Here is a 6,129-nt window from a genome sequence, read left to right as displayed (position 1 = left end):
GAGGAGAAAAGGGAGCCTAGTCACGGATTTCCTTCTCTCCCGGGGTGTGAAGCCCTAATTGACTTAGGTGTGGCTCAGCTGGGGGTGGCAGTCCCCTTCTTGTCCTTAAGGCGCTGAGCAGCGTGCGTGGCGCGGCCGCTCTGCGCCACACAGGGGTCCCCACCGCGGGCTGCTCGGAGCAAAACCCAGGGTCTCTCGGCGGGGAAGCTGCCGCAGCTGGAACTGGTTTCATTGTGCCTCAGCAGACAGCTTGCCATTCTCTACTCCCATAGTAATTGCAGGCTGCAGTGATGTAATAAGAAAGGTTGTGGTTTTGCAGAGAGAGGGTGACCTCGCTGTAGCCACCCGGCCGTCGACATGGAATCCTCAGATGCCTGCCGGTGCGGATCTTTGTCACTTCACGGATTTGATGGATCTTTGTCACTTCATGGGTTTGATGGATGATCTCCTAACAGGCAATAAAATGGGAGGACAAGTGTGTAACAGCTTTAATAAAAACAGAGGGGTGGGGAAAAAAAAGAAAAAGGAAGAAATATTTTGCAATTTTTAGCCTGAGTGTGAAAGAGCATTTCCTCAATGTGACAGCCAGAGGTTTGCTGCACTGTTATTAAAGTGCACTTCAGTGGGAATCCATGCAGATGGCTTTTTTACCCAGCATAGGATTATATTGGATTAGTCATATAAAATTGTTGTTTACCATCTCTAGTCCTTTTCCCCAGAGCTTTTATCAGGAATCTCACAAAGCATGTAGTTTGAGTCTTTTTGCGGTAACCCAGATGAGCAGCTTTTTGTTTGTGCAAACTGCTACAATGTTGTAGTTTAATGTAATCCTAATGTTGCAATGGGAGATTTTATACCTGATAAAAGAGACTGTTTGGCCCAGATTTTCCTTTTGCCTACAAGAAAGGAAGTTAGATCGTAAGGAGATGCTCTTTTTTCTTGCTGGATTCCCCAGAAAAGCTGTGCTGATCCCACTTCTGCTCCATCAGAGACGATCAGGAATTCCTAACACTGGCACTGTTTTTCATAATGCTCACTAATGAGTTATTTATGGCATAATGCTTGATGAATGCACTGTTCTGAGTGGTGTATGAGATATTTCTTGTGTTCCCTTTCTATCACGCAGAGCCATACTCTGACCATCTTTCTTCTCTATGTCCAGAAGGCTCAGGGATCACTACTTAGACACAGTCCACATTTTCCCTCCTGCCATAAACGAAGAAACTGTCTTAAACATACAGTGCAAGGCTCTCCCTTTAGATCTGCTCTGGGGGTAGGTTATAACAAGGACATTTTTTTTTCAAGGTCCGTCAGATAGCTCTACTGGTAAAATTACATCCTTCAGTGTTTTCTGGAGTTTTCAGACTGGCTCTATCATACTGGGAAATTTTCCCTTCCAGGAGGTATGGCTGCAAGAACTTTCCTGAGGTGTGAGTGCCTTTGATTCTACAGTGAGAGACGTTTTTCTTCTCTGTTGGGGGTTCTGTGACAAGGTGATACAGTCCCAAGCTGTTACTCTTTTCCCTAGACAGGAAATGTGGGTGTAAAATCATATTTTTCCCTGGCCTTGGAGGGAGAAGCAGCAGACTGCCACATGCATGCCGGAATTGTTTTTTGATCCACTGAAAACACTGAACATTATCCACTGAAAACAATCTAGTGTTATAACGTGATGTATCTGTCACTGAAGGGGATACAGAACTTCTGTCAGTGTGCTGTGACAGGGATGCCTGTAGCCTAATTTGATTTAATAAATATTGCCTCTGGGTTTGTCAGCTTTAAGATTAAATTGACTTTCTTATATATTACAAGAAAGTATTTTTTTGTCTCCTGTTCTACAAATGGTTGCCTTTAATCCAATCATGTCTTGGTACCTTTTCTCTTGATATGCAGGAAATGTTCATGAACTAACTCTGGACTTTTGCTTTTAGCCAAAGCGGTCGTTCTGAGGCTTGGGAAAGCCAGACTGCTTCTCCCTGTTTCAGGGAAGGTTCCTGAACACAAATGGGATTATTACTCTGTGACCAAAGACATAAACAAGATGGAGAAAGAGCCTTTTTCCCATGTTGGCAATTTTATTCAAGGTTGTTCCATGATTTCTCAACTGGCATTTGTCCGTGAGACTGGCAGCCTTGATTGTGCCACAGAACATACCAGGCAGAAAAATCACGTTAAGTTTTGCCATCTTCCAGCCTGAAAGAGACTCAAGAAGAAGTCACTGCTGACACAGCAGGTGGATGGAACAAAAGAGATTCATTTGGGGCAGGTGAATTTTGTACATGACTTACAAAGGCATGTAGATTTTCATACAAAAATTTTAATTCCTGGAATTAAAATGAGGATGGTAGCTCTTTCTGGGGGTTGAAAGGACACATATTGACCTTTAATCCATGTAGAAAAAGGCTATGCTTGGGAGTTATTGTAGGGTTGCATCATTTTGTAGGGTTGTATAATCCCACGCTTATATATTTTCTGACAAATCAATGATTTTTGTGCACATGGAGGTGAAAAAGGGTCAAGTGGGTCACATTCTTTCTGTTTGGCCCAAGCACCACTGTAATCAATGACATTTGCATTTGTGTGAGCCAGCATGAAATATGTGTTTGTTCATACCAAACTACATTAAAGAAAAAATGCAAGGAAAAAAGATTGTGTTCGACAAACGAGGTTAATAATAGTGTAAGGAAATGTTTCTGCTATCATTGTTTACATTGGAAAGTATCTTAGTGGCATTTCATACATTCACTGCCACTGAGAAGTTTTTAAAAAGTAATGTATTGTTAGGATCTTTGGAAAATTAACATGTTTCCTAATCAAGTACACATCAGTCTTTTATCATTTTTATAAACAATGGGGTATTTTGTATACACATAGGCTAACATTAGCTTTTTGATTTTCAAAACCTGATGTCCAGTGCTACGCACCAGCCTTGGGCCAATTTTACAAACTGATGGAGTATCTTTAATTTGGAAGAATGGATGGTCACTTTGAAGTGGAGCCTCTCAAAATCAATGACAATTTTGAAGATGTTTGATCATAATGTGCATGATTAAACCAACAAGAGCTTCAGCTGTAGTTTTTCCCAAGAGTTTCAAGATACAAGTAGGGGGTTTTTGGTGTCATTGGGATGGATCAATGCTTGTTTGACAAAATCTGCATCTCACACATACTCCTTACAGGTTTAGCTGCATAGTTGAGAAACCCGGCTGTTGTCTGCTTCCTCTGTCTGTCTTCAATTCTCCTGCCAGGCATGGAAAACTGGGAAAGAAGGGGGCTGTATGGATCGCTTTCTAGGTCAGAAATCAGGAATTCTTATTTCCCTTTTAGCTCTGTTGGTCTATTTCCCAACTTTTTTGTGTTCTACTGGTAACAGTTTCCAAGTTTTGAAAACACTTGGGTCTTAAAAACTGTGCACAGCTGCATTGTCAATTCCTGGGTAAGCAGGAGAGCAGCAGTGTGCCCAGAACTGTTTGTTGTGTTGCTAGAAGAGCTGGGGAACATGGGTCTGCAGGTTTCACACATGAGGATCACAGTGGGTCATCTGGTCCAACCTCCCTGCTCACCCGGGGTCATCCCAGAGCATGTCGCACAGGATTGTGTGCAGATGGTTCATGAACATTTCCAGTGAGAGACTCCACAACCACTCTGAGCAACCTGTTCCAGTCCACAGTCACCCACACAATAAAGTTCTTCCTCATATGCAGGTGGAACTTCCTATGCATCAGTTTCTGCCATGGCCTCTTGTCCTATTGCTTGGCACCACTGAGAATATCCCAGACACCCCTGCTTTAAATATTCATACACTTTGATGGGGTCCTCTCTCGGTCATCTCTCCTCGAAGCTGAACAGGCCCAGCTCCCTCAACCTTTCAAGTGACCCAAGATTCATCACAAGCTTGTTTTCTCTGCTATTTCTGACCTAAGTTGTTCTCTGAGTCCTGCCTTTTCTATGCCTACTCTGATTTCTGCAGAAACCCTGAATTAATCCATCTGCATTTTTTGTTTTACTTCTACACCCACAGTATTTGAAAAACCCTGAACAACCCCAAACTAAAAGCAAACACCTGGGTACCATTGGAATGTTGAGTCCTACTGAGCTTTGCACATACTTTGTTCAGTATTATTCCTTGATACTCAAGTGGTCTTGTCTTTTATGGTATAAAGTGATTATGACTAGTGACATTCCCAGTATTGAGGAAACAACTGTTATCCTACTTGTACTGCCTACAGTGAGATACTGATATGCAGGATACACTGGATTCCACTGTGCTGATCTCTCTCCACTGCACTCTTACACATCAGCTTCTCTTTGGCACTGGAAAAATTATTTCTTAAGTAATTTTACAAAGTTTTGCAAAAATTCAGAATCTCTACTACATCAGAGTGTGTTTTCTTCTAAATCAATAACAGATTCATTGAAATGGTGGCCTGGAAGGGATGCTTTGTCTACTTGCTCTATGTCACTGTGCTGTGCATATTAGGTGTACCTGTATTCAAAGGCATGCCTGATCATTCTCTGATGTGTTTATTAAAATCTATAGTGAGGAAGAACTACATGAATTTTCCTCTTTGATATCAAGAAATTTTCCCTCTCATCCAGCTGAAGGGATGAGAGATGTCTACTCTGTTAGTAACTTTATTTGTGCTCATTCTCCTCTGGAAGACACAGGAAACAATTACTACTGTCCTTTACAATAACCAAAGTCAGTTAAAATTATTCTGATTTCAACACCTCCTGATATGTTGTATTTTTTTCTATATGTAATTTTTATTCCTGTTTTACAGTCTCCTCACCTGAGACGTTGTTTATATTGGATAAACCAGAATAAAACTGAGTAACTGCATCTCAGGGTATTGCTACTTCATCTGAAAATGGGATTTCCTTTTCCCTACAGCACCATTGCACTGCTGGCTGCTACTATCCCTCCCAAGTTTATTTTTTCCTTGCTACTACTGTAGATAGTTACATCCAGCTGTCCTTTTCCCAAGAAGTGACCTTGTGGTTTCCATAGCATGAACTGTCCACTGCTAATTCATTCCATGTTAGTTGTTGATTGAAGTAGCAATTTTGATGCCAGGCAATTTGGAGTCACGGTGAATTGTCACAGGATCCAGCAGTTAGCAGTGTTGGGTGGGTGCTTCGATGGAACCAATACAGCAGTCTTCACAGGCAGGATTCCTGGCAGCAGGTAACACCACAGGCAAGTCCTTCCCTCACATGGACTCTCAAGTTGCTGACAGCCTCAGAGGTGGGATCTTGTGAACATTCAGCTCAGCACAGTGAAGCCTGAGCTGAATACAGACAAAGCTTTCACCTTTCCCTGTGACCCTGTGTGAAGTTCAAGACGTTGACTGGATGGGTGACTGGGTTGAGAGTGGAGGAGGAGAGATGCCAGGTTGCGCCCTGGAGCCAGAGGTGTGTGACACTTCCCTTAATCTGATTACAGTTCCAGTTCCTGCTCGCAGCCCAACCTGACCTGTCTCCTGCCATGTTTTTGGTGAACTGTCAGCTCAAAGCAGGCAGTGATGATCTCCTGTCATGTCCACACCCTCTTCCCAGGCACAGCAGGCTGAGAAAGCTGGGGCTCTTCAGACCTCACAGCAACCTGCCACTCACTATCCAGGGGGCCTACAGGGAAGCCAGAGAGGGACTCTTTGTCAGGAACAGTAGTGATAGGACAAGGAATAATGAGTCCAAATCGAAAGGGGAAATTTAGGCTGGATATTAGGAAGAAGTTGTTTACTGTGAGGGTGGTGAGGCACTGGAACAGGTTATCCAGGGAGGTTGTGGATGCCCTATCCCTGGCTGGTGTTCAAGGACAGGTTGGATAGGGCTCTGAGCAACCTGGTCTGGTGGGAGGTATCCCTCCACAGGGCAGCAGGTTTGGGACTAGATAATCTTCAAAGACCACTTTCAACCCTTAGCATTCTATGATTTTGTGATTGGTTCCATGCAAAATTTGCCAGGTACTGCAATCAGGTGGGCTACATGGTCAAGATGGAGGGGCAGGTAGCATCTGGCAACATTTCATAAGAACAGAAGAAGAGAAGAAGAAAATGTGATGTACTTTAAAAAATGAGTGAGGCAAGATTTTGTACAAAGACGGGAGATGCAGAGAACAAGAGAAGA

Source organism: Anomalospiza imberbis, chromosome 1 (genome assembly GCF_031753505.1).
Source record: "Anomalospiza imberbis isolate Cuckoo-Finch-1a 21T00152 chromosome 1, ASM3175350v1, whole genome shotgun sequence".
In the NCBI taxonomy this organism is placed as follows: domain Eukaryota; kingdom Metazoa; phylum Chordata; class Aves; order Passeriformes; family Viduidae; genus Anomalospiza; species Anomalospiza imberbis.
The sequence above is the reverse complement of the archived record's forward strand: the minus strand, read 5'-3'. Positions refer to the sequence as shown.